The sequence below is a fragment of the Heterocephalus glaber genome, unplaced genomic scaffold (genome assembly GCF_053883595.1).
Source record: "Heterocephalus glaber isolate CG9 unplaced genomic scaffold, H.glaber_assembly_v1.0 deba00001539, whole genome shotgun sequence".
Lineage (NCBI taxonomy): Eukaryota > Metazoa > Chordata > Mammalia > Rodentia > Bathyergidae > Heterocephalus > Heterocephalus glaber.
The window spans coordinates 1-22,351 of NW_028258334.1; the positions used below are offsets into that span (position 1 = coordinate 1).

General features: G+C 36.0%; 1 long non-coding RNA gene across 1 annotated transcript in view; it reads right to left on the reverse strand.

The window, feature by feature from the left end:
• Positions 1-9,751: 9,751 nt before the first annotated feature.
• Positions 9,752-22,351, reverse strand: part of LOC147824456 (uncharacterized) — a 230,887-nt gene continuing 218,287 nt past the window's right edge. The window contains exon 2 of the long non-coding RNA XR_015442329.1: positions 9,752-13,304. This is a non-coding gene — a long non-coding RNA (uncharacterized LOC147824456). The remainder of the gene's footprint in view (positions 13,305-22,351) is intronic.

Below are 22,351 nucleotides of genomic sequence, written 5' to 3' on the forward strand. Positions count from 1 at the left end.
GTAGAAGCCTTGAAGACATCAGTGTAGGAAAAGATTTTTATGAACAAAATCTCAGTTGCCCGTGAACCAGCATAAACAATCAACAAATGGAATCTCTTCTTATTAAAAGGCTTCTGCACAGCAAGAGAAACCACCAGCAGTGTGAAGAGACAACCCACAAATGGGAAAAAATCTTCACCTGCTCTTCCTCAGACAAAGGTCTACTATCTCGAATCTATGAAGAACTTTAAAAGATCAGACCTCCCAAATTTAAAGACCCAATCCAAAAATGGGCATCTGAAATGAACAGACATTTCTCAGACAAAGAAGTAGAAATAGCAAATAAATACATGAAAAAATGTTCCACATCACTGGTCACTGAAGAGATGCAAATGAAAACAATGCTGAGCTTCCACTTCACTCCAGAAAGAATGGCTGCTATCATGAAATCAACCAATAATAAATGCTGCCAGGGCTGTGGGGAAAGAGGAACCCGGCTCCACTGCTGGTGGGAGTGTAGACTGGTGCAACCACTGTGGAAATCAGTATGGAGATACCTCAAAGAACTAGGACTGGAAGTCCCATTTGACCCTGCTATTCTACTGCTGGAGATCTTCCCCAAAGAATTAAAAGAATCATACCACAGTGATATATGTGCACCCATGTTCATAGCAGCACAGTTTGCAACAGCTAAAACTTGGAAACAGCCCAATTGCCCATCAACTGGAGACTGGATAAAGAAAATGTGGGTTTTTTTATAAAATGGAGTACTACTCAGCCATAGAAAATGAGAAATTACAGACATTTATAGCTAAGTGGATGCACATTGAGGCAATACTCTTAAGTGAAATAAATAGGACACACATGTGTAAATACTGAATAGTTTCTCTGGTGTAAGAAACTGAAAGTGTAAATAAGGACTAAATGTATAATAGGTAATGTGAAATAGGAAGAAAAGGGGCAAAGGGGAAGGAAGTGGGAGGGCTAGGGGAAAAGATAGACGGAATGGGATTAATATGAGAAAATGGAAATATAGAAACAAAATCTTTGTAAATAGGGAGGACTGGAGGGGTTGAAGGGAGGGCTGGGCAAGGTGAAAAATAAGAACCAAGAGAGACTATGTAAAGGTGCAAATTTCCAATGATGAATGTCATTATATTGTATATCTAAAATGTACCAATGATGAGAATGAATAATCGATAATGTAAAAGAGGAAGAAAAGGTCCAAAGGGGTAGGGGTAGTGGGAGAGGCAGGGGAAAGGAAAGAAGGGAAAGGAAAAAATGCTGAGAAATGGAAAAAATGGAAATAAAGTCTTTGTAAATAGGGAAGGGTGGAGGGCGTGAAGGGAGGGCTAGGAATGGGGAAAAATAAGAACCAAGATGCATTATATAAAGGTACAATTCCCAATGAGAAATGTAATTGTGTTGTATACCTACAATGTACCAATAAAAGAATTTAATACAAAAAAATATATATATATATAAAAGCTTACATATGGATTTGCATGTATGTAAAACCTATTTCTGCTATGACATTATCTGAATGCAAATTTAACAGGAGAGTTTACATATATAAAATGATTATGAGATCACAGGGGTCACTTAAATGGCAAATGGCCACGTTATAACCCCTCTTTCCCCTGAGAGACATCAATGATTGATGACAACACTTTTTCTCTCTGAGCCGCACAACACAGCTCGTAGTACATTTTCTCACGTATCTACCACTAATTTATGAGAAGTTGCCCATAGATAAAAAAAATTAGCCATCTTGGTTTCCAATAACACTGCCTGTTTCTTTTGTTATTTACATGAAAAAGATCTTACAATTATGGGAAAATTTTGTGTGTGTTTCTAAGTGTATAATTTCATACATATGCATATAAAAAATATTTCTCAATGATCATAATTTTTGTATAAAGGCATATTTGCAACAACAAGTTGACTTTTTAAAAATCTCTTTTATATTGTCTAGAAACATTTACTGATTCCTGTATAGTTAGATACTTTTTAACAACAAGACTCGGATAATTTTTTCTTTCCAATCAAAGGACTCGGGGAATCTTCTGTGGTCCACTTTCTCCCCTAGGGTAGCCAACTCCATCCTCAATTATAACCCTTAACTCAAGGCACAGTTGTTAATTATAACAAAAAATACTCTTACACATTTTTTGGTACCTATGCATATTAAAATAAATAGAAACAGGGACCATGGAATGTTAATTGCCTACTCTCACTAATCCATTGGATTCTTGACATGTGCATCCCTATGGCTTACCACATGTCCTGAAGCAATACTCTGGGTTAGGCAGGAAGATACCAAGAAGGGGAATAGCTGGGTCACATGGAACCTCTAGTTTTAGTTTTTCGAGGAATCTCCACACTTGGTACCTTCCTGAAAGAATTTAAAACATCATACCACAGCAATATATGCACACCCATGTTTATAGTGGTACAATCTGTAATAGCTAAATATTGGAAACAGCCAAGCAAGTATCCATTGATAGGTGAATGGATAAAGATGTGGGTTTTAAAAAAATACAATTGGGTACTAATCTGCCATAAAGAAGGATAAATTTGAGACATTTATAGGTAAATGGATGTACCTTGAGATCATACCCTTAAGTGAAATAAATCAGATACACGTTTAAATAAATATGGCATTTTTCTCCGTGTGTGAAACTGAAAGTGTATATAAGAACCAAAATATATAATAGATAATGGGAAATGGGGAGAAAACATTCAAATGGGGAGGGGCAAGGGAAGAGAAAAAAGAGAATAGAAGGAAAAATGGAAACAAAGCTTTTGTAAATGAGAGGAAGAGAGGTTGAATGGAGAGGAGGGGGTTGGAGAAAAAAGAAGAATTAAGCTATAGTATATACAAGTACAAATTTTCTATGATGAATGTGATCATTATGTATATCTAAAATGTTCCAATAAAATTAACCAAACAAAGCAGAACTGAGATGTGTTATATACATGTACCAATTCTTTACAATTAATGTAATCATTGTTGACTAATGTGCTAATAATTTTTTTTAAAAAAGGAATATACCTAAGGAGACCACATCTTTTGCCTGTTGTCTTTTTAGACAGAAAATTCATCTGAGCGAACTAGTACCATCTTTCTCCATGAACAGACAGAGAAAGAGATTTAAGCCCGTTTTGTTAAACTAGAAGGAAAGAATAAACTAAAGAGGAATCCTGCCCAGTCTGTAGTCTGATAAGGAGGATAAGATTCATCTATGGTTGTGTGAATAATGATCTATGAATGATCTATAAACTATGGAGCTGTGAATAATGATCTATGAATGACGTAACCAAGAACAAACTTTAGGACTAGAAGAGAAGGCAATTTAGAGCACTACAGAGGCATGCCAGTGCCATTATTGTGAGACTGAACTACCAGGCAGCCCCAAGAGGAAAGTCATATGGAGACAGTTCTCCCATGGATTCACGTCCCGATAACTTCCAGGACCAAGCTGAGCCATTCCTGTCAGATTAAACTCCTGCCTGGTCAGTTTCTCTGGAAGATTCTGTCCAATTTTTGAATAACTAAACCATAGTGTTTTAGCTTCCAATAGATCTCTTCTTATTCTATCGCCTTACTTCTTTGACCAACCTACAAAGAGGCTTGTCTTCCTTGAAATCCAGGGTTAAATGTGACTTACCCAGAATACCCGGTTGTACAGAAGTGCTTCTTCAGTCTGAGTTTTGCCCAAGAGGACCACCTTATGGAAAAGAAGCCCTTAAAGAGTGAATCAGCTTTCACATATGGTTCTTGACTACTTAAAAAGTCACACCAATACACAAATTTGAAAAATATATAATATAAAGTAACATTTCCTAAGCACTTAAAAGAAGTGCTAAGCACTTTGGGCATATTAATTCATTTAACGTATTAATGGATATAGTATGGCCAAAACTAACATTTTATACTTTTAAAAATTATGTGAATCCATGAAATTGTCCTTTTCGTCACACAACTTTGAATAAGTTGCTTTACTAGGTCTCAGCTTGCTCATCTTCAAAGGGAGGAATAAGAATGCTGAGTGTCCCACAGTATTTACCATACTTCTTATCAAATGCACAGCATGGTGCCTAGAACATAATAAGGACTCACTAACTCGAGACTGCCATTGTATTTATATCCATTACAGACTACATGAGAAATAAAGGACTGAGTTTAGAATTTTAGGATATGAATTATAGCTACTTAATTATTTATGTGACTTCTGAAATGTTTAACAATCACAGTGCAGTTTCTGGAGAGGGTCTTGGTCCAAAATGGTATTTTGCATTTATTCCTTTTGGAAGATTGTTGAGGCCTCAATCTCCATAACTTTGTATATAATCCTCCAGTCCAAGTTTTGAAAAGTTATGATACAATTATTGTGGCACTAGTTAATTTGACCGACATGTTTAAGAATTGCATTGAAGTCTAACAGAAATTATAACAGAACTGCTTTTATTCATTTGCCTAATAGAATAGCTTTCAGCTCTCTAGTTGACCTCAAAATTCTGAGTTTAAAAAAAGTATTGAGTTTAAAAAAATATTGAGTTAAAAAAGTATTTCTCCAGCAAAACCTTTTAATACTTAAGCATTCACATTGTTTCTTACAGCTATTCTTGATCTTACTTGACCAAAATTGTTAAAAACTAGCAAAATGTACCAGCTTCACACTGGGGTTAGGAGTGCAGAGAATTAGATTATAGGTTATTCTCTGTGGTCCCATTCATTTCAAAGGGTTTATGGTCCTACAAACTGGTCCAACGCCAAAGATGAAAAACCAGTGCAATTTACAGTGCGACCAGAGGGAGAGGATCAGGAAGCTGAGTGAGTCAGGAAGTAGAGCTGGGTCTAAGGGATGGAGCTGTGTCAAAGGCCACTTTCTCTTTCCTTCCACATCTCTAGGGTCTATGCTTGAAGGCTTGAATGCAAAACTTGGGAGAGAAGGCAGACAAACATCAAAAAGAACAGGTTCTTGAGACACGTTCTAGTATGGGCTAAAAGGAGAAGTTTGTTCTAGGACAAGAAGGAAAGGTGTAAGAAGCAGCCTGCTGATTACTTTTTGTAATGCCACAAGGCAGAACCACATGTGGACAAAACAGGTTGGATAGTATGGAAAATCACACTAAGCCAAGGAGAACCAAACCAAGGAGAATCATAGCAGGAACAAAGTAGGATTTCATATTAGACAGACCAGGGTTTTTCTGAAGCACCCTGATTTTACAAGCTGTGTTACTCATGTTTTACTTACAGAGCTGTTTGAGGGTGAAAATGACCTCAACTGTATACACTGTCGAGTTCAATTAAAAAGCAGATGTGCAAGATTTTAGCTGTCATTAGTATTAAGGTTACTGATCTAACTACTCCTATAGATGTAGGAATTGCTGGCCCTTGCTAGCTGGTGAGCCTGTATCAATCTACCTGCTGTTCTGTGACAAATTCGCATTACGAAAGGAAACATTACAACCAGTACTGGCTTATTTCATGTTATAAAGCCCTTGGTTATAAGTCGATAGATTTTGCAGTGACATCCGAGGTTAATGGTAATTCATCATATAAACTCCTTGAAACAAAAAATTCTATGCCACATTGCAATGTCATGAGTTCATAGAAATTAGAGATTGTAATCTGCTGAATTCTACACATATATGAGTATTTCATACAAATGAAAAGAGATGAATTTCTTATCTTAGATGTATTTTAAATAGCAAGGAGAATTAGGCACAATGGGACCACTCTTTTGCAGGAAGTCTGAAAACAATTACAGTACATATGGAAACTATGTTTAATGAAACATTTCTTCTAACAAGTCATACTAGTCCCTTCTACTTTATAATTCAGAATGAATATTTAGTAATATGAAATGAAGAAAGACCAAGAACACTAGTAGTTTTCAAATGTCATAAAAGAGAATCTACTGATAACTAGAGGAAATGGGTTAAAATTTAAGCTGAGTTGAAATCTAAGCAAAGGAGATTGTTATTAGACATAAACATTTCCTAAATTGTGGGTTTAAAACATCAGGACTGGTTTCATAAGGAAGCTTTGGAAATAGTGATCGGTGCTATGTACTGTACAACTAGTTTCTAGTATTCTAATTTTTGGTTTCCACTCTTGTATAATAGAGAAATGCAGTTGAGTCCCTTGACCCTCTGACTGAAGTTAATAGGGCTGAGATGATGGGTGGAAATATCCTTTACTTTGAGTGCATTGATGTCAGCTTTCGTCCAAAAGTTGGCAGTGTGATTCAACAGGGTAGGGTGCTAGATCATCAATGTCTGGTCCAAAATGGGCTGGAGATTTTATGCTGACTTCTTCCTAGAATTTTTTCTCCTGAATGGCTACACTTCTCCAGATCGGCCCTTGAAATCTTTCTCTTGTATTTTTATAACTTCTATTCCGAGGAGCAGGTCAGCCTTCTGATAGCATCTCCCACCATATCCTCACACATCACCCAGGATGCTCCCAGGAGAGCTAATCCCATAGGAGTTCGACAGTGAATAATAACTAGTTACCATTCATATTTCTCTTTTGTGTTTAGAAACTGGATCCACAGGCTCTAGAATTTTTCCTACTCTCAATTCTTCTAAAGTACTTCCTAGTATAGGTCCAATCTGAGCTAAGAGCTAGGCAGTTTGAGAGCTGAGACCCACCCCAGGCTCAACCTCTGTTAGGTCTCTCTATATATTACATTTGACAGCACCTTCCCAGGCTCCCGGTCATTGTGTCCTGTTATAACCCAGGGCTTCCTCTAGGCCCTTACCCCTTGAGACATATGATATGTTAGACTAAAACATACCTTACCGCTACTGTCCCATTTTCTAACATATCTCTAGCTCCTGTATTTTCTCTTCAGAAAGCAGCTATCTCTGGAGGAGCTCCTCAGAAAATCTACATTTAGCTTTTAAGACTGAACTTTCTTCATAAATATTATCCTAATGGACCAAGCAGATCTCCCACAGGTGCCATTCCCTTGCCTTTATACAGGTTTTGACATCCTATATGTTTATGACCAGAATTACTGTATTTTGGGCCAGGGATTTAGCTCAGTAGTTCTGCCACTTGCCTCGCAAGCATAAGGACCCGAGTTTAATCCCGGGTACCAAAAGAAAAATTACTGTATTCACATATAGTCCCGAGACAGTGCTCCAAAAGGAAAGTAAAAAAGTACTTGAAGAACACATTAATAGCCCTCCTCTTCAGCTTCATCTTAGAATCTCCTTTTCTCAATTTTGCTAGTAACAATTGAGTGGCTCCATCACTAGCCATTCTTATTTTCATAATTGCGCTCTTGCCCTCATTCCTTCTGGTTCAATAAAGTTTACTACATGATTGGAATGACTGACAGAGGGACTTATAAGTAGACTGTTCCCTTACCTCTGCTGAAAGGCAAGATTTAGTTACAGAGTCAAAACCATCACATGACCTAAATCGATGGGGAAGAAGAGTAAAGTTACAGTTTGGACCAAGTGCTGCTGTACACATGAAAAAGATCCAGCTGTATTGATGTAAAGCCTACAGAATTCAAAGTCACTGAGCAGATTATTATTATTATGTTACCTATGAACTATATCTACCAGTGACATGATAGAAAAGGTAAACGGAGAGCTCCAGTTTAAATACCCAGACTAAAGGAAGATCTTTCTTCTGATGAATTCAATACTAGTTCAGCATCTCATTACATCACCATGTTGAATTACTGACCTGTTAGGTACACATATTTTTAATGATCTTTGATTTCCTCCTTACAGACAAGTATGAATGGGTAAAAACTAAGATGCTAAATAAATAATCGGTTCTTTACTATTATTATAATTACAACTCTTTTGTGATTTTTTTCAGAGGTGAGAAATGTCCCATGAATGTTAGGTTTTATAAGGCAGAGGCATTTGAACTGTTGGTATTTAAATTCCTCAGGAAGTTCAATATAAATAAAAACATTTGTATTAAAATCCAAGTTACATTCATTTGGAAAAAGTGTCCAAATAAAAAAAAATGTTTGAAATTCAGACTGTAGTTTACATCTTTTCTCTTACAGGTGAATAGATTTGGCTGCAGAGGGACTAAGTGGTTTTTCCAGTGACAGAGCATTATAGATGTGGAGTGGACACACGACTTTTTCCAGGTAATTTGATAACTTAGGACTTTAAGGAGTAATCTTCAAACTACTCTGTTTCCCTGGTTATATTTTAAATAATATTCAAGGTATCTTAATCACTTCTCCAAAACATTATTTTTCTTTAGCTCTATTGCTTAAAAGATGTGACATCAGCAGAATAATATCAAAAATATATATTGTATGGTTAAAATTCTGAACCAATTTCAATAGCAATAACTTACTCAAGCAAAATCACAATATATATTGGATTGGCAGTAAATATGCAAATCCTGTTTAGTTTTCACTTACACAAGCTTCTAAAACCAGACAGAGGAAGGTTTCACGTGTTTTTCAAAGCTGATACAAAACCTATGAAACTTCACACAAAACTGGAGAAGCAGGACTTGTTTCTAACCTTACAGAGCTTGCAGAGAGCAGAGCACAACTTGCTAACATAATTGGAAAGATGATCTATTCAAAACTGGGAGCCACTGACCTTTTGCTTGGTGTTCTCTATTGTAGGGCACAGATGAGCTTACTTGCTGGTAGTGGAGAACATGATGACAGAAAGACTACCACTACAAGCATCTTTCAAATAGACATTTTTAACACACAACATCAGCCCTAAATTGTATAGACCATCATACCTCTAAAGAGAAAATTTCCACATATCGTTGTACATTCAGATGTATTTATAAGATGGACATTTTGCAGTCATTAAGAATGATAATTATTTAGACAGCAGTGGAGCTAACATGCTGAAGTGAAAAAGAGCGCTTTCTGTGGAATAAAACGACCCGGATCCTGTCCTTGGCAGTTCTGTTAGATGGCCTTGCCCAAGTTATTCTATCTCAGACTCATTTTTGCCTCCATTAATTTTGAATTAGCAACGCCATCCTTTCAGTGGTTTTATAAGAACCAAATAATATATTCCACCTAAAATTATCCATAATTCTTATTCATAAAAGACACTCAATAAAGTAAAAGATAAAAGAATTATTATTCAAAAGATAGTGATCTGGTAAATGAAAAGCAGAGTACAGAAACAATATTTACAATTCTTTTAAGGTATGTAAGTTAAGTTAAAAATGAGAATAGTTAAGGATGGGATAATGGGGGCTATGAGTAATTTTCCCATCAGTATGTTAAAGAGTGTTACAACTTTTTCATTCTCACTTATAAAACCAATCATATTAACCTAATCAAATGTTTTCCACTGTGATCTTAAGGCCAGAGTAAGAATGCTCAGTCAGTTTGGGTTTTTATAACTTAGGAGGAGAGCTTGGTTTATTGGTTTGAGCTTCAAAGTAACTCAAAGAATTGTATCTACCCTGTACTGAAATGCTCAGATTTTGAACCATGAGCAAACTGTTCTTGAATGGATAGATTATCTACACTAAAAAGGATGAACTCAAACTTTCATGTCTAGTATTTTCATAATGAAAAAATTCCTGCAATACAGTAATGCAGTATAAAAAGTATGTCCCTGCTCTGGCCAGTTTTACCCCTAAAAGGTAAACAGCACCAAAACTTGGAGGAGAGCCCTTCAGACTATTTTCTATGTCTATAAAAGTAAGTACAATTTTTACATATTTAATCTCAACTTTAAGATTTGCTTTACAAAAAAGTCACAGTTGTATTTTGGAGGAAAACATATCCCCCAATTATGTAATAATCTTAAATGTAACAAGTAAATTCTAAACAGTGAACAATCTGACAATACTAAAGAATAAAGTTCAGTATTTACCAAAATTCTCTATATTTCTATGTTCAAGGCTGATTTAATTTTTACTTAAACTAAATAACATAGCTTAATTAGATTAATAAGTATCCCTAGGATATGTTTATAAATAGAAAAATGTGATAAAGATATGAAAGAATAAGATAATATCATTGCAATATTATTTTGTTAAATTAATCTGAATTTAAGATGCATAAAATTCAAATATTTATGGAATGCAATGTCATTGTTTTGTTACACAGAACTAGAAGATAGACTATTGTTATTGAAACAATGGAAAAAGAAAGGCAAATAATGCACCAATCAATAAATTTCCTAACTGCATTAACTTTATGAGCATAAGAAAATACACATATTAAGGTTTTCTCAATCTCATGCATGAGAAGTTTTTAAAACAATGCTTAAGAATAAATACCATAATCACTGTCTGCTCTAACTTGGCTTACAGTAGGAACTCAATCACTACTGGATAAATAAAAGCAACATCTCATTTGCCTTTATTATATAAACTCAAAATTTATATCATATTTTATAAGAAAATAAATAGGCTAATTTCAAGATTATTTTTATTTCATTTGTTTGAAATTCATAAAACTTGAATTACAAGTAAGGCTGACCTTTTGCAGTCAGTCTGCAGAAGAAGACAGGAGACTTCCAAAGGTAGTATTTGACTTTGGGGCATCTCAAGGAAGACTGGGAGACAGATTTGGAAAAGCAGGCCAGTGGAAAGGAATTTGATTTATACAGACAAAATTAAGATGATAAAATCAACAGAAAGGCCCCCAAAACAAAGTATTCTGAAAAACAAAATGAAAAAAAAGTTAGGGAAAAGGGAAAAACAGTAAATCAGTAGGATTCTTTCTCAGGAAGTCAACTGTGAAAGAAGATGAAGTAGGCTTTGCGTTTGAAAAGGAATGGGGGTGGTTAAGAAGCTAGAATAGGAACGCTGGAAGAAGACATTGGAGCTTGCTTTGTCTTTTACTGATAACTAGGAAATACGTATGTGTGTTTATGTGTATATATTTTGCTATGTACCTAATCTGTAATCTATCTTGATTTTGTAATACAAGCTTGAGTAAATTAATAAATGTAGACAAATAAATATGCATCCATTGTTTCTGAATGATAAAAAAGGATAATCAAATGGCAAAACTATTGTAATAGACCATTAAAAACTTAGGCCAAATTATTTGAAAGTTGAAATAGTTATAGTATAAAGTCAGATGTAAATTAAAAAGGTTGGTGTACTGTAGTTACAACACTATGTAGAATATTTAAAATTAAATGGAACAATAGGCATATTAACAAATCAAGATTTTTAATAGTATTTTGAATTGTGGACCTATTTACGTATGACAATATCTCATACAATTTAAAATAAAACACAAGAGTTGTGGATAAAAATAAACTGTGACAATTTCTGAAGAGTAAAGGGTGCTAACATTAGTCTCCTGAAATTAGTTCTTGCCATTTGAGCCATGAATTTGAAAATGTCTCCTAGCAGTTTAGGCAATGAGAAAAATAGCTTGGTTAAATCCTATTTATTTTAGTTTCTATTTTCTTACACGTGAGCTATCACAAATGCATAAGATTCACTTATTTTATGAATTGTGATTACATACATCAGAGATTTAGATTTGGTATGGGAATTCATGAACTAGTTCTGAATATTTCCCAGTATTAGCAAAATAAATGGCTTTACAAATATATTTGTAGATAAAAATTGTCTTGAAATAAACTCAATGGGTTATCACATGTATTATTTTATAAGGAAATACAAGCATTACAGGTGGCAAAATCTTTATCTACAACTTACTAAAACTTCATTAGAAATACTACCGAATGGGCAATTCTTACTTTTGGTTCACTATAAAGTACTAGGGTAATAACAGCACACAAGTCCCCATCCACATAAGCAGGGCTGAATTTCTGATGGAAATGATTTGAATGTTTAGACTGTCTTTGCCTGCTCACAAATGTGTAATAGATTTGCTTGCCTGCTTACATCCTGTCCCAACCCTCTGCCCTTAGTCACTGCTCTTATTTCTCCTATGGAAAGTATAATTACTTCCATTTCAAAGAGGTGAGTTTGTTGTTTATTTACAATCACTAGATAAATGAGATTAACTTTGAAACAGCCATATATTCTATAAATAGCTATTCTAGACACCAGAGTCACTTTGTTGGGAAATTTTCCTTCTGGGTCATATGCTTATTAAGCATTTCAAAGCAGCATTGGAGAAACAGTAAAATGAATATTAGAATACATTGAAATAGACAAACATGTAATATGGTTGAAATATCGCCAGATAGGATGGCGCACGTCTATAATCCCAGTACTTGGGAGGCTGAGGCAGGAGGATTGCTAAGAGTTTGAGGCTCCATAGCAAGAATGTCTAAAAAAATGGTAGAAATAAAAATTACTAAAACCACGATTAACAGGGAATATGATTAAATCATAAAAGATAACTTAATGATTAGCAATTTGATATAGATTTAACTACATAGTTTTATATTCAAGTTGGTTTCATGCATATATGATTAAAGAAATAAAATACTAAAGAAATAAAACACATCTGGGCCAACACGCAAGGCATTATTATTTTTAAACACAAAACTTGTGTTTAAGCACAACTTCCAGCCCACTTGCAGCAAGCAGAGAAGTTGAAATAACAAGCGACCAAAGCATACAGAGAAAAATGAAAAAGTCTTCATTTTCAAAACTCCGAACACAGCTATCGGTTTCTTTTTTTCTCCAAAGATTATCGCCTGATAAGTTACTACAGTCCACAGGGAGTTAAAAAATAACGTGAGCACCTCTTTGGACAGAGCAGACAAGATCAGGGAGCAAACAGAGAATAAAAGAGCCACCAATAACACTCTGTTCTTACAAAACCTTAACATCACACACCAGCCCGCGTCAGTAATCACTACCTACTCCGTATTCTGTCAGTCTTAAAATGGAAAGAGGGAAAGCAGGAGAAAAAGCACTTTACCAAGTTGCTTCTGTAGTCCTTAGGGAACTTGTTGACCGGGATCTTGGCTTCATAATAATGCTCATTTTGGAAAAAGAACAAAAAAAGGAAAAAGAAAAAAGTGTTTTCAAGTCTTCTAATTAATGCATGTCACCTGTCTTTCTGCAAAGGAGATTTTACATATTCCTTTTCCCAGGCGGACTGCTTGAAGAAATCCCCTTTTCCTGGAGTTCACCTCCTGTGCTCAGTCCGGCTCTCCGGGAAGGCTTAAACCCCAGGAGCGCTGTCCTCCTTCATGCTTTTACTCCGGGTACTAGCCTGTTCGGAAGTGACAGTTTCTTTTCTGTATTGCATTGCCAAGGGTGGAACTGAGCTTTTTTGAATCTATTCTTCATCTGGGTCACAGAGGAAAGGAGTGCACTGAAGGGGTCACTTGATCCCCTCTATTTTGCAACTCCATTAATCACAGGTTTAAAGCTTTCCAACACTGAAGGTGCTCATCTAGACAGAAAGGAAGAGAAAATGACAATGACCGGGTCCTGTAACACGGAGACCTGCCAAGAAATTTCACTTCGGCGCAACCACAGGAAAACAGTCTTCTTGGTGAAGCAGAGAAGTCAGGGAAGGAACAAAGCTCTCCACCCTGCATCGGGGTGGGCAGATTTACCTGCCAATGGCATTTCCGTTGTGTCCCCTGCTTAGAATCTGACTCTAAACCTTTGTGAATAAGAACTGTATCATTCAATCTCACCAGGCAGAAACTATTCCTCAAGGGCTGAATGACGTCTGTGAGAAGGCAGTTCAAAACATCACAGGGAAGTTGGGGGGGTGGGGGGGAAGCAAGCTCCCAGGCAGGCTTGGTTAATTGCTGAAACTTACAAAGCGAAGAGACAGATCAGCTGGGAGACCAGGACTGTAAACCAGCCAAACAGACTAGAGACCTCTCAAAACGTCTAAACCCATTTCCTCCTTTGGAAAATGAGGCGTCTGTGTTTTTCAGGGTCTGATTCTGTAAGCACCTTTATAAGGAACACACCCGTTGCCACTGAGATTTTTGTTTATTTTTTTTTAAAGTCGTTTTCTCTAAGCACCACACTTAAACACTGAAAACTTACATGTTCTCCTCAGGAGCAAAGTTGAAAGGGTATGGAGACTTAGCAACTGTTCCTTGTGATCAGATTTAGTATCACCCTGTGGGGTCGGTTGTAGGGATGTAAATTGCCTCTTAAAAAACTCAGGAAAGTGTAGCAGGCACTTTGAGTGGGGTGGTGCTGGAATGTTTAATCTGAAAAATCTAATGTATTGCTGCTAGACAAGTGGCTGCATGTACTGTGCCTGTTTCCTTGCTCAATGTTTTCTAAACCTTAGTTTTTTAAAATGACATGTATATTCATTGATTTGTGTACACAGAGACTCCTAGTTTGTTAGTTCCTAGGAGTGCTTCAAAACCTTACACCCTGCAAATATCTCTTACTATCTGCAAGACCAATACTTGCCCTGCAGCCTACATCTGAAATAAAAACTGTTCTATTACAGTAGATACAGTCTAAGCTGATTCCCACAGCTCCTAACAGAATCTACATTTGGCTACCTTCATTATCCCTCTGAGCATTTGCACAAGGGATATATATATATATATAATATACACTTCTGGCTGTGCCAACTTCAATTAGTGTGGATGTGAATTATCAAGTGAAAAGAAGTATTCAAATTCCTTGAGTAACCACGTTAGTGCGTTGGTTCTCTAGTCTGACGTGAACTTGGTATTTATTTAGCATTTGTAGGCAGGATGTTGGAGTGCAGTTGTGACCCACCCAAACAACTTGGAAAATTAAAGTAGTAAGGCATCTGCCAGAGATTCTGGCAGCTTATTACAACAAGCCCTTCAACTCTTCCCTTGGTCACAATTTAAGGTGTATTGTGTATTTGAGATTTAGTCTTCTTTTATGATTCTCAAGATTTTTGAAGTAAATCCCAGTAGTTATTTATCTCTTCCAGCTTCTCACTTTTCCTTCGACTGCCCAGTGACATTCATGTGTTATTAGTTATGACCCATGTCCAGTATATTGCTGGCTCTTTAAGGCAGGTTTACTAATCATACAGTTTTAAAAACTCAAAAGGCTTGTGAGGCTAGGCCTCATTTGAGAAGGGGAAGCTTAGGACAGGAAGTTTAACATTTTTATACTTGGAATTTTAACATGATACAAGGGAGAAAAAAGGTAAACCAAGTAAAATTAAGCAGCTACTTTTATTTGTAGTCGTGCTTTCTTCCATGTAAGGTCGACTGCTTGTCATTTCAGAAAGAAAATGACAATGATCACAGAGTGCAGTGTCTGAATGTTACATGTTAAGTGCTCCAGAAATAATGAGCCCTGTGTTCTAATGTCCCTAGAAGGCTCTGTGTCCCAGTGAGATTACTTAGCTTAATGCCACTCCCGTCTTTGTTAGACATATTTAAGAATTTGGTCCTGTTTCTCACTTACTTGTTCAAAATCTCCTGTATTCCAAGAATCTTTCTCTGAAAACCTTAAAATATCTTTAAGCATCTATTAAATACGGAATAACAGTTCCACTGACAAACGTATCACTTCTATTCCCAAAGAAAACATGTTGAAGTAGAGAATCTGACAATTTATGCAACTATTTAGAATACTCATACTGTTTTGGACTGGTACATCAAGGTTGCCACTGCAGTGAAAGAATGATGCAAAGTATTCCAGGCTATACAGGCATTACAAAGTTCATGCCCTTGTCTGTAGGATGTTGGAGAATGTGCATATCATCATAGCTACTGTTACTTCTCAGCAATTTGCTTAGTACACATAATTGTATAAGGCTGTGTGGACTGCTTTCTATATGCCTTTTGTCATCACATGTCAGTGGATGGTACCCCAATGTACAGTACCCCAGATGTCTGAGCTCACCAAGTCATCCACGTGTATATATTTTTGTTGAATTAAACCTCTTTGTAATATGTTTCTCAAACTTCAGTCATTTTAATACCACTTATTTGTGTCATATTAGCAATCCATCTAGACCATTACTTGATATATTTTTCACTAATGCACTTTTTAAAAAACTTTACATTAAAAAAATTACTTTATATTTATATATTCAGTAAATAAATTTGATATGCCACCCCCCAAAACAAACAAGTATTAATAGAAAAAAAGTGCTAATGGTTCCAAAAAATACCTAAAATCTCTTTCATACAACTGTGTCCCAGTGCAATATGGCAACTCTTCTAGGGAAAACATCAATTACACAGGCGTACCCTAAAACATGATCGACTTTCTTCATCATTCAGTGATGAGTATAACTTGTGGAACTAATGGCATTTTTTTTTTTTTTTTTTGGTACCAGAGATCGAACTTGGGTCCTTGCGCTTCCGCAGCAGGCAGCGAAACCACTGAGCTAAATCCCCGGCCCACTAATGGCATTTTTAAGAACCATTAATTAATATAAAACATGAACTGAAACCAACTGGATGAGGTGTTAAGTCACGGTTTTACTGTATAATGCAGGCTTTCTCAGATCCTATCACTTAGCTGGCTATCTGCTCTTCTGTCTCTGTAAACTCCTGTTGTCAGGTTACAGTGACACTACACTTTCCAATCTTTCATAAGTAGAATTCTCACAACTATATTATAAACTAATAGGATATCTAGTCCTGTCAAATGTACTTAAATTCAGGAATGCAGATATGTTACACTAACTTCTTAGAAAAACTGATCATGGCGTTGCGGCTTTCACAGCTTCCTGGTATTCTGCATTGTGCCCTACATGAAAGACAATCAGTCACTTTGGACTCCTGTAGCACTTCCTCATTATTGAGCCACATTGTGGTATGTTCCTTACACAGACGGAAATTTTTCGTAGGTTCCTAGCATTCCCTTTTATCTTATTATACTCACTATATATACAATTGGATTCAAGGCTTTTTCATTGGCAAGAACTTCCTAAATCACTAAACTCCCAAGAATTCCAGAGTATTAAATTTTGAAGGCTTCTTAGATTAAGATTTTCTAGCTCCTTCATAACATATCAGGTTAGAATAATTATTATTATTTCTTAATTATCAACTGAGTGCTATGTGTATTATACATTCTTATTTATTCATCACGTTTCCCTGCCAGGTACTGTGATATACTAATTTCATGATAAGAAACATCAGGAACTTGTTCAAAATACTTGGACTCAGTTATATGTCATTCCAAAGCTTGCTCTTCATATTGTGTGTGAGAGGGTATTAAAAAGCACACCAAGTTCTTGAACTTTTTAAAAAAGGCCACCCATTCTCCTCACTTGGGCAATGACAATGAATGAATATCTGTTAAAAATGGCGTGCACATTATATACATTCTTAATGGGATATGAGGGGCATAATATATAACAGCAAATTTTAGAGTTTTCAAGATACCCAGGGTTAAACAATTTGACTTCACTGTCTGTGTCTAATGTTTAGGCATAAACACTCTGCTGAGGGTATATGTGTATATGGTAATATCATGAATCTGTTAGCCATTAAATGAGATAAGGCCTTTGGCCATCTCTGAACATGTGTAATGGTGGATTGCTGTTACTTACGCAATACATGGCCTTTGGATTGCCTTGTAAGGCAGTGCTGACTAACATGATCATTTCAAAAGGTAATAATATGCAACACCTCTGATAATATATAATATTTGTCCACAAATTTAATTATGTATAATAGATAATTATTTAATTATCTATACAAAGGTCCAGAAAACTAGCTTTTAAAGGGAGAAAAAATTTTTTGTATGGGATCAGTAAAGACAACATGAAATGCATTATGTAATTGATATTCAGAACTTTATGCTCATTTGATATTGGATCTCAAGGAAAACGTAGCAATCCATTGATTATCCAATTTAATTTATCCAATTTAAAGTGTGGCAGGTGCTCATGTATTTTCTTTGTATTGTACTTCCACTTCTCTCCTTTTCTCTTCATGTTTCTCTCTACCATAAATTTGAATAAATTTGAATACATCTCTAAAAATGCAACATCATTTTGAAACTGTGAAGTGTTATCAAGAAAGTACCTGAAACACTGGGATCAAGCTGGGATTAAAATGGTACCCTCCAACTCCTTCCCTGATTCCTGACCGCAGTTCACACCTGAAGACGAAGCCCCAGAAAGGTGATGTGGGCTCTCTGTCCACGGTGGGACTTGTGCACTATCAGTCTCAACCTAACGGGGCCAACAGGCACGCACTTTCCAGACTCTCCACAAATGCCACTATTTGTGGTATTTTTTTCTTACAGGTAATTCTATTTTTCTTGAGAAAGATATGCATCTGCCTCCTAATGTTCTAGCATAGGCAGGAAACAAGAGCTGAAGGTCTTAGTAATTCATTTATAGACCTTCATTCAGGGTTGCTGGTTGACAGATATTCTTCCCCTTCTCTACCTAATATCTTGGTATCTGTATTGCATGGAGAGAGAAGTAAACTATACCGAGAAAGGGTGAGCTTATGTGTATCCTTGTGCATATGTGTAGGTTATACACACATTCATATAATCCCCCACCATTTTCAGAAATCACCCATCTTCCAAAGTGAGGCAGCTCTTCGTAGTGCTTTCCTCTTACTCAGGGCATTGACCATTTCCCTTCATACTATGTTTTTATGTATCATTCCTTGAAGTTAAAAATATCTGCATTTCCTCAAGATGGAATGTGCTTTTCACTTTTTTTGGCACTAATTGTTGGTTTGGACAATTTTTTAAAAAGAAAAATATGGTAGGAAAGTCTTCTCTCTCCATTATATTAAAACTAGAAATTTATGTTTCACTTTGAAAGAAAGTAATTCACTATGTCTGCATAACAATAAAATATATTTTAAGCCCAAGTGTTGTATTCAATGGTATAGGATACATTCACACTGATGTTGCAACCAGCACCATGGTCCAACTCCGAAACTTTTCTATCTTCCCTAGCTAAAATCCTAGACCCACAAAACAATAACTTTCTCTTCCCCTCTCTTACCAGCCTTTAACAACCAACCTTCTATGATAAAAATGGACAAACTGAAGTCACTGAAACATGCAGTAAAGCAGCATTAAAGCTTAAAGCTGTTACTATTTGATACTAATCCTCTATTAGTGTTTGGATTAAAATAACTGCTTTCTGTTTTTGTCTTAGTTTATATCTTAACTCTCTGATCCCTTTTATAGAATATATTGCATATAATTTTCCTGTCTTTTTTTTATACATCTCAAGTTTATTATCTAAATTATCCATGAGTTATTCCTTCAAATGCTGAGTTATTTGAATAAAACTTTTGACTATTCCTTACTTAATCAATTCCAGCCTTCTTTTTGTGTTACATAAAAACTTCTACCCTTTGCACACCACCTATCACTCAGCCTTGCCTTCAGTAACCAATGTCTCCTGCCTTACACTGGCAGCCACACAATCTCACATGCCTTGTTCCGAATTCATCTGGTGAATCTCTCACCTTTTCCCCCCCTTTTCTACTGAGTATGCATCCTACTCAGCCTGTAAGATTTGACATTAGTATTAGAAACCATCTAATTTCAAGACAAACTAAGCAGTTTAGTCTCCTTCACTAGATTCAATCTCCAAATACCTTGAGTTAATAATTTGGATTATTTATTTTGCTCTGGTGCAATATATTTGCAGTGAATGGCAACACACAGTGGAGATCATAAGAACACTAATATCTCAGGTACCATTCAGCCACTGATTTTGACCTTGTGACCTTTGAAAACACTATCCTTTTGAGGTTCGACATCCTCTTCTGTACATGTGGACATTATGCACACCTCTATCTTCCCAGGGTTCCTCTGAGATTAAACAAGAAGGCATGTTGCTCAATCTGCAATTTAATGCTCTATCATTTTCAGATCTTTGCATCTGCTTCTCTGGCAAAATTATGCTCCTTCCCTTGTACCTTTATTTTTTAGGGGTCAGGGATTAACCCAAGGGTCCACTCTTCTAGCCCTGCTTTTTTCTAGTCTGAATTAGGTGCATGACTATGCAAATTTCCTGATACTCATGGTAACTCCTTTCAGAGTCCTTATCTCCACCATCATCGCAAAGCTGTCTTCATTTGGACTGGAGGCTCCAAGGTGAAAGAATTCTTCACCCATCCTCGTATCCTAAGAGTTAGTCCTAGAGCTCCTTACTGCTACGAGTTCCTTGAAAATAGAGCTTATTCATCTTTTTATTCACAGTACCTAGCACAATATCTGGTTCTCAGCTTGTTTGCTTAACAACAGAATAAATCCTTGGTAAACAGTGGCAGATAAGCCTTTTACAAATTTTCTTCCTGTACCCTTTTGTGGCATTTGCTTCATGGCTGGAATAAGATTTTAAAATTGAATGTTGCTTTTGTCTTCCTTTCATAAACCTCTATCTCTGAAAGCTGCTTTAGGCATTTCTTTTACAAAACAGAGTTCCTACAATATCCTTATGATAAAAAAAAAAATTCCCAAAAAAATAGGAACTGATGGGTTAAGGAAATGGACTGGGAGAAGTCTCAGGCAGGCCCAGAGCCAGCAATAGCACCACTGTTTAAAAGGGAAAGATTCCTTCCTAACTTGTTAGAAGAAATGGCCTTAATCTGGAGAAGCCATTATGCAATGTGCAACCCAGAGTATTTGCTTTCTAACAGGGACCTTTTGGAAGCTCAATTCAAAGGAAGGACTTTTCCAGGAAATGTTACCCCATATCTTGGCAGAACAATGGAGTGGATGCTGGTGGCATGTTGAAAAATGTGCCAAAGTTATCCATCTATGAATGAAATGGTTGTATCTGACCAGGAAGGCTACATTCTGACCAATGTTCTCTGTGAATCTATTTAGAGCCACAAATAAGTGTTTTACATGAATTAGGACATTTACATTAATACCACACACATGAAGACATTATATACATATTTATCAGGTGAGGAAACTGAGGCATACAGAATTTTCCCCCACAGAGATGGATGGAAGAACCAGGATATGCCTTAGGCCTCTGTCTCCAGGGGAGAGACCAGGAGATGACAAGAAACCTCCACTTGTCCTGTGCTCACCAGGCACTGGGTAAGATGCTCTCTTCTCTCATTTAATGTTTAAAACAAATTCACGAGGTAGGGACTATTATTTCTTCCACTAATCAGTTGAGCACTCTGAGGTCTAGAAGAGGTTAAGTGGCATGCTTCAGGTCTTAAATTGGGACTGAAATTCATTTACCAAACCCAATAATAACTTTGGGAAAACTAGTACCTTAAGACAAGCAGTATTGCAAGTAACATATCAACAGAATATTTTTAAAACTCGCAATTATTATCTTAAGCAAAGGTTACTTCATAATTATCAAAGTAGTTCAGGAAATAGCATACTATCTGAAAATATTAAATTGCAATTTAGCTGTTGTTAGATAAAAATGGTAAGATGGATAAACTTATTGTGCCTAATCCTTGTTTTTTGTGGACACGACATTGAAATCATTAAAGATACTCATTTTTTTCATTCTAGAAATTAAGATACTAAAAAAATTTCAAGTATTTTCATATCAGATGGCAAGTGTATATATAAATACGGCATTAAAGAATAACCTTTAAAAATGTGTTTCAGCTATGTTAGTTTTTCTCTTCAAATGACTAATATTCTTTTCTTTTTATAAAAACAATTTGTATCATACATGCAGTTAATTTTTTTTGAACGGATAGCTTCTATAAAAGGGACAAGAGACTTGGCTACTATTTAACCTGACCTTGTATATCAGTCTGTGTTCTTCTGGGGAGAAAGAGAGCCCATTAACTCCAGGCATGCAGTGAATGCTAAGTAAATACTCAAGTAACACAGAGCCACAATTTTTAGAGAAACTTCTCTAGTGTGTTCCCTGTGTTCTTAAAGAGATTACTTTGTTTGGTAGTTTTGCAAAAACATTGAGCCTTCAATACGGCACTGTTTTATGGGAGGTTGAAGGCAAATGAGCTACCAGAGATAAAATGTCAAAACACTTCATTAATTGAGGGCAGAGGGCTATGCTATATGAAGAAATGATACAAAAAGCTCTCCACTAAGTTCATAGCATATGAGCTTTAATTCAGCTGACAAGTTTTCAGTAAATTACATTCTTCCAGGGTCTAAGATATCCCCGATTGACTCTCAAGATTGACTATCTGCGGGTAGTTAATCTTTTTTGTAATCTTATACTAACTATAAATGATCATTAAAATACAATGATTTTAAAAAACAATTTATATATATCTCTCTATATACACCCATAAAGCTGCTATATACATATAACAGGGCTGTTTTGATACTTTTGTGATCCTTACTACACTTGATTTTAGCCAAAAGGCCGAGAAACGATTTGTGATTCTCACTATATACCATATCCAAAATATTCAAATGGGCCCACTTTCTATATTATACAATGCTGTAAAAATCTGAAAAAGACCCTTATAGTTGTGTTTCTGAAATGATGTGGCTTCTATTAAAATCATTTAACAACTAGCCCCACTTCCTTTGCAGGCATCTGGCAAGCTTGAAATACTTGAACAATGAATT